We start from the raw sequence: 7,731 nt of genomic DNA on the forward strand, positions 1-7,731 counted from the left end.
TTTTTTAAATTTTATCTCAAATTATAATAAAAACGTGTTTTAAGTTTTTAAGTTATTATTTTATTTTAAACTATAAGTGCGCCCTTGGAAGGGAGAAATTTTAATAAAGTTCAATGATATAGCACAAACTTAGGGCCGGTTACCCAATGTCTGGTCAACACTTATTGCAGGTTATAAATCGTTATCGACGTGATCGGCTCCATAACATATAACGGGGAGCCGATAATGTCGACTACGATGTTTAACCTGTAGTTAGTGTTAACCAGACATTGAGTAACCGGACCATAATGTGATTCCTAACACGCACCGTCACGACATCCGTGATAGTATCCTTTACTTGATTTCCGTTTATTTTAAACACACCTTCTGTCTTTTTTTGAATGACAGGGCTATTTGAAGATTTCTTGCAATTAGAATCACTCACGAAAACCCATACAAATGCAGGCACAAAATGTAATGGTAAGTGCACAAGCTGGGCTTCCCTGGAAGCGTTTTTCATTTTAAATATCGTTACCTTAATATAAGGAGGACCTATCAGGTTGTTTCTTTATGGAGTGATGAAAAAACTCCATAGAAAATGAAGTCATTTTGCTACGAATTAGTTTAAAACGCTGTTTTTATTGTAGTACGTATGTAGCTAATTTTATGCTGTGGTAATTATTTTTAAAATCCAATCGGCAGACTTTTGTATAATACTGCATTAGAAAAGAAAATGAGTTAGGGTATTTAACTCACAAATTACTCTAAGTACTCACAGAAATCAGCTCCTTAAGATATCAAATCAAATTATGTATGCATGTAGAGACTCACCTAAAAATAAAGAAAATAAGTTGGTTGATTATATCACTTAAACTGTATAAAACTAAGGTTAAACTAAATAATTTTCTAATCACGAATGTGTAAATTGCATAGATATTTATTTAACTTTTTGACACTTTTTAAAAATAGAAAAAAAGATTTAGAAGTATAAAATACAAATGTAAATAAGCTTAAGGTCATATAATTTCAATTAAATATAAGCCTTATAAAGAAATAAATAATGAATAATTCAAATACACGGGGGATGAAGTAACACAAACGACAATAACGGAAAATTTGCTTTATTTCACTTTTAAATCTGAAATTTTGCCTTATTTCCCATTGCTTATTAATACTATTTGTAAAAAAAAACAGTTTACTGACAGAAGGAAAAAGAACTTTGTTTATTCCAAAATTACAATTAAACAAAAAATGTGATATATGTTATTCATATGAAGAAAGTCTATCAAAATATAGGAAAGGAGTCGTCTTTAATAACTGCTCAACAAATTGGACATAGCGCTTTTGTATGAATTTTATCTGCAAGCTTTTTAGTATGTTGAAAACATTGCTGGAAAACCTTAAAATGTTTGCATGGAACCATGGCACAATAAACAGTTGAAATAATAAAACAGCTTTCTCGCTTTATTTTCTGTCCGATTCTAAAGGCAATTTACCAAATAAAGCAGTGTCAAAATCTTTTTCTCGCTCTAATTACTTCACCGGGTATAATTCCTCCATGGCATGGAACAAACAAAAGTTGCCGTTCCTGTTCGCTGTATGTAACAAAGAGAATATTGTTTTGAGTTTTATCTTCAGTTAAAATTTCTGCATTATCATCACTGGTTTCACCATATCCGAAATGTGGATTTCGTTTAAGACGACGAAGCGAACATGTGGAACGAAGTAGTGATGTAAAAATGTGTAAAATTTTACCTCCTCTCAGACTGCTGAATTTGAACGTATACTCGGTACAAGCAGGTGGGATGAATGGCGCAATAAACAGGTGAAGTAATAAAACGGCTTTCTCGCTTTATTTTCTAACATTCGGCTGTCTTAAAGTCACATTTTATAGGCATGTTTTCAAATAACGCAGTGTCAAAATATTTCTTCTCCCTCTTATATTACTTCACCTGGTATAATTCCACCATGTAGCTTACCTTTCTGAGCACAAGTGTCCATTGTGGATTCCATATTCATAATAAAAACGGTTTACTATCCAAATGAATGACTTTTGTTTATGCTTAGGCTCCGAGTTTACACAAACGACTTCACCAGAGCGACGTCAATTCGATGGGAAAAAACGACGTCGGAACGACTTTGCATTTTGGATGGCAAAAACGACTTCGTTTCGAGTTCATCCAAACGACTTCACCAGAGCGACGTCGATACGACGGCGATTCGAACTCGTCTTTGCTCTGTGGCAAATTGGGTTATGAATGTTGCATTATTAATTGTCGCAAGTCGTTGGAACTTGTAAGGATACACTCTGTATATGTACGTATGTATGAATGTGTGTACACATGTTTCTGTTGTATACACTTCCCTATGCTAAAGAAAATTCAAATAGTAGTGACTATAAATAGTTACTTGAAGATATAATTCACTAATTCTGCGAGGGCGGGCAGTGGGAATAACAAAACCACCATGTTTATGCCAAGGCGAATGTCTCATACGAGCTTTATGATTGACAGCAGTGATATCTAATATTAATATTCGAATTAAAGTTGCAAGAATTGAAGGAGTCTTCTATGATTGCATACTCTTGCCTTTCGTTCCTTGTGGAGCTTTCAAGTAGCATGCGATAAAGTAATCAATGTGAAACTTCTAATAGTTCTTGTGCAGGCATATGCACATAAATATGTAGTTACTTACATAAATAGCTGAACGTATATAACGCTAGCTTATAAAGAAAAGTTGCTAAGTCCCATTTTAAAAGTTTTGCAGGAGAGGAAAGCACTTCTTATAGGCATTTGCTTTAAGTATTTCACAAAACTTTTAATACAATATTTTGGCTCAACGGCTCGGCGCCAGTGAGCCATTCGCAATCGTCGTGTGCTGTGAATGCCGCATTATACTAAAACCAGCCTTTCAACATAAGCTACTGTTCCATACGAACACATATATGTAAACGAGAATAAATAAAATAAGTACCTTTATCCTTCTCAAAACAATGAATTTTTAATTTCTCTAGCCTCCTGTATCAAAATATGGGTTTTCATAAAAAGTGGACTTAGCAAGTTTTTACTCTAAGCTAGCGATATATATGTATGTATCTACATTAGTGTGCGCCTTATTTTTCAACTTTGACCCCAAGAAAAGTTAATTGGTGTTAAAACTTTGCTCTGACAAAAATTCTTCCATATCGGATAACAGAGAGACTTTCCTCAGAGAAAGTTCATCAAGTTTTTCACAAAAGTTTTCATTAAGTCAGTGGGAAGTTTAATATATTTTAATATATTTTGTTCGCAAAATAAATAATATAAAAAAAAAACTTTTTAATATACGACGCTTTTATAAATGGACTAAAAAGTAGAAAATAATAATTCTCAGTCGTATAGAATTTGTTTTGATAACTTTTGATTTTGAAATTTTAGCAAAAGTCATTATAAACATGTATGTACATTAAAGTGGTCCAAAAATGTATGTAAAAAAAATAAGGTCGCATTTTTAATGCTATTATGCTATTGTCTGCCGATTAACACAAAACTCAAACTAGTTAAGTCCCTCGTCGTTCCCCATATTTCCTATTTTGAACTGGTCTATGGCAATCTAACTACGATTCTAGGAATAAATTAAATCTAGTTTTAAATAACGTGGCTAGGTTCATTTATTCTAAAAAGAAGTTTGACCACATATCATTTTATACTAAAAATATTCTTGGGTTCAACCTTGATAATTACCTCAAGGTCCGAAATTTGGTGTATCTCTTCAAATTAATTAGAAACCGGCAACTTGGTTATCTTTTCCGGAAATTAGTTTCTGTGAAATCATCTCGTACACACAATATTGTTGTCTCAAAGTACAAAGATTGTTTTTTGTTAGTGCTATAAGAATTTGGAACTAACTACCAATTTCAATTAAATGCATAACATCGACTGTTTGCTTCAAAATGGCAGTTACAAACCTATATGTTTGATATCCTCCCTCTATTCACCTCATCTAAGTTTATCTATGTTTACTATCCTATTACCCCATCAACAAATTTGTTATTTTACTTTCTTACCCTATAATTTGTGTATTTTATACTTATTTTAGTACTCGAAGGATTAAGTTAAAAGTTTTGAAATTTATATATTAATTTGCGTACAACGAAAAGAGCCTGCGTCTTACTGTACCAATGAGAAGTAATAATAATAATAATAATTATAATAATAATAATAATAATAATAATAATAATAATAATAACGATAATAATAATAATAATAATATATTAAAGTGCACTTAATCAAAAGTTTTTTTATTGCATATTCATGAATTCATTTTATTTTTTGACTCCCAAAGTAGTGGATTTGGTCCATAATTGGACTAGTAGTTTTCTGTCTATTTTTAACCAGTATGAGACTGGTATATTTCTGACCGAAATCTGACAATTGCCATCTCGTAGGACATCCCCATGTTAAAAATACCAGTTGGTTGCATGGAAAAAAGATAGTTGACTGACTAGTTGGGCATGTGGTTCATACTAGTTGTGAAGTACATTTGACTACAGGGACGTTTTGCAGGTTTTAGTCCGTTCCAGCAGTCAAATTTCTTGTAATTTCCTGAAACTGAGAGCACTTTCGTGAGAGTAAAATATGCTTACTCTCAGTATAAGGTTGCAGGATTTAGTCCGAAGTTTTTCTTCTTGTAAATTCATGAGAACTGTCAAGTGAAGAGCACTGTTGCATTCGTAAACAACAAGTGAAAGAGCTGATGCAATTTATAAGAAATATTTTTAGCAGAATAGAAGCCGATTGTACCAAAATAAGGAAATCTTTTGAGAATTAAAGTGTTGTGTGGAAGAATTTCTGCCTGAATAAATAATTCTTTGTAAACAAATATCTGACATTTATATACCTGCAGGAAAAACGTTTGCGTTTCTGCAGTTTTTCTCAGTTTTTCGACCGTTGCTCTCTCTTGTGAGATATATTTTGCCATTTGACAGTTCTATAGGTTTTAGTCCAAAAATCGCTGGAATGCACCTACTATCAGCTTTTTGTGTTCGCGTATGCAAAAAACTTGCAAAGTAGGGGAAATGGAGAAATCAAAATTAAATTTTATTTTGAGGGTAAGCTGCTAGTTTCTGCTGGAAAAATTTTAGCCAACGGAAATTTGCCAACAAGAATACAACTGATCAAAAACAGCTGCTAGGAATTTACGCAAATTCCTAAATTGAAATTGATGGTTTGGAAGTTAAAATAGTAAAATGCGATTAATTAAACTTGTAAGAATTAATTAATTATTCGTTTAGTCAGTGAACCGTGTCTGGATGAGACTCCGGAATTTGTTTTCATACGTTTTCAATTGTATACTGTTGAATGTTAACAAAATTTCTATGAGCTGTTCGTCTAACTGGCAAGTCTTTGCAAATTTTCTGTTCGCGTACTATTTTGGAGATTTTAAACGAACGTACCTATTGACTAACCAACATTTAACTGTTAAGGACGGCTTTAACTGACGTAAAACCAGATTTTGAAAATTTGGCCAAAGGGATCTATTGAATTTTCTTTAATATCTATCTTACGTACATTAGAATAATAATAAAATTAATTTTCGGCCTCGGCCTTGCCTACTCATGCTATAACTCATTGCATTTGTGGGCATTCATCAAGAATTGCCCTTATTTTGGTAATTCGCCATAAAAAAATGGCCTCATAGATTGTGATGGTAATTTGAATTTAATCCCTCCAGAAGTCAATCCTGAAATGAAAGTTTTATGTATTGTAAATTATACATATTCTGATCGGCGAATGGTTTACGATCACTGAAAGCACAATGTCGAAGAATTCTAACTATCTTTGAAGCAATCGAAAGTATTCGTAAAAGAAATATACGCGCCAAATACTCTCATTCAGCCTTATCGTGTTTTTTGCCCGAAAAAAATTGCCCGAAATTCTTTCATCCGCCCGTAGTGAATACACGGAAACGAAAAGTGAACAGTGAACCGGTTCGAGGAAACTGAAACTCATGATAAGGCTGATTTTGTATTTTTTATCAAAATTGTATCATACATTTTTCAATGCCGGTAACTGTAAATGGAAACGGTAATAATTTACGACGCAGTCTAGTTTAACCATACCGACATAATTGTTTAGAATTGATAAAACGTTTAACCTGGGAAACCATTTTAATATGACAATCAAAATTAAAGAAATACAAAAAATTCATGTACAAAATCTATGGGAAGTCAATATTTTCAGAATTTTCTATTCATATTCTTTTTTTCAATTTTCCTTGAGCAGAGACAAACAGAACAAAAAAGGCAGCCGACAGCGGACAATCCATTCTAGAGCTATGTTCGGTATTACGTAAGCAACTGTGTTACATATTTTATAAATATAATTTCTAAATAGTTGGCAACCCTCTTCAAAACTATTACTTTTGGTGAAGAGTGCATTTAAATGCATTTCATTCCCTGGATGCGTCGCAATATTTTACTCGATATATATTTAAGTTGGTAAAATTTTAAGCGGCTGGCAATCCTACTAAAAAGTTTTTATTTTTGGCCTCAGCCAGTGAAGCTGTCCTTTTCAAAATGGTTATAATTTTTAAATAATTAATTTTTTTAGTTTACTTTTTAACAAAAACCCTATAAATCCAAGTTTCAATCTTCGTGCAGCCTTTTGAAAAAAAAACAAACAAAATTCAGAGCTTTTTAAATAGATCCCTTAGGAATATTTTGAGTACGCAGTTTTATAGCCCATTTAACGAACTCAATGTCAAATGTCAAAAGGTATATAAGTTCCTTGCTGGTTTATCGAAAATTCGAGTATCGGAAAAACCTTTGCTAAATCGGCCTCCAGCAGTAAGCCAACGTTTGGGCAGGATAACATCTGCCGGGTTCGGCTGTATGGGCATAGTCATTCAAACCCAAGCAAGACGTTCACCACAGCTAAAGAAGCTTTGGGCTGTTAATACAAGTTTCCTGAAAAAGAGCCAACAAAAAAAATGATCAACAACAATTGCTTTTTACGCCTGAGTGCCATGGTTTAAATCCCCGTGAACCGAAAAAGAAGAAGACTGATGAAGATATTTGATGCTCCTCAGAAAAGCAGCTTTGTATATCTTCTGCCATTATTTTTCCCCACAATAACTTTTCATAAAAATGGTATCAAGCTCAATTCAAATTAATTGAGAATTTTCACGTGCGTTGACCAGTTCATGTTGAAAAATAATCTTCATAGGTCTATTAACAAAATGCTACGAATCGTTCCATTTAACTGCCTAAATATATTAATTAATTTATTGAAAATACTATATATATATGTATGTTAGAATATCGAACCAAATTAAAATTTATGTATTTTTGCACAAAGAACGCTGAAAGAAATTCAGGTACTAAAGGTGGCATTAATTGATGCGGGCTCAAGTGGATTTAATTTCACTTAAAGTTGTACCGCAACGAGTGCCAAATGAAGTTGAAAATGAACTTTTTTAGTGCAACCTGATTTATCAAAATAACTCGAACCTTTTCACAATTACATGCACATACAAAATAAAAAGAAAATAAAAAGAGAAGATCATCAAAAAGCCAACTAAAAGCCAAAGAGCAGTGGGACTGCGAAAAGAAATAGCAAAAAAGTATGCAGCAAGAAAGAGGATACGCGCTGTTGCAGAAAACCTGCGTAAGCAAGAGCTTTGGTAACGGAGGGGCTAATGTTTGTTTAATTTTTAATTAACAAAAGGAGTGGTTGGCTGTGTGGCTGACCGGTAAATTGTTGGCGGTGTTTG

The 7,731-nt window shown here is 32.9% G+C and overlaps 1 protein-coding gene across 4 annotated transcripts in view; it reads right to left on the minus strand.

Annotated features, from left to right (window-relative positions):
• LOC118742403 (matrix metalloproteinase-2) overlaps positions 1-7,731 on the minus strand; it is a 523,490-nt gene that overhangs the window by 325,870 nt on the left and 189,889 nt on the right. The gene's annotated exons all lie outside the window — the stretch shown is intronic.

This window comes from Rhagoletis pomonella, unplaced genomic scaffold (assembly GCF_013731165.1).
Source record: "Rhagoletis pomonella isolate Grant_MI unplaced genomic scaffold, Rhpom_1.0 Rhpom_scaffold_00007, whole genome shotgun sequence".
In the NCBI taxonomy this organism is placed as follows: domain Eukaryota; kingdom Metazoa; phylum Arthropoda; class Insecta; order Diptera; family Tephritidae; genus Rhagoletis; species Rhagoletis pomonella.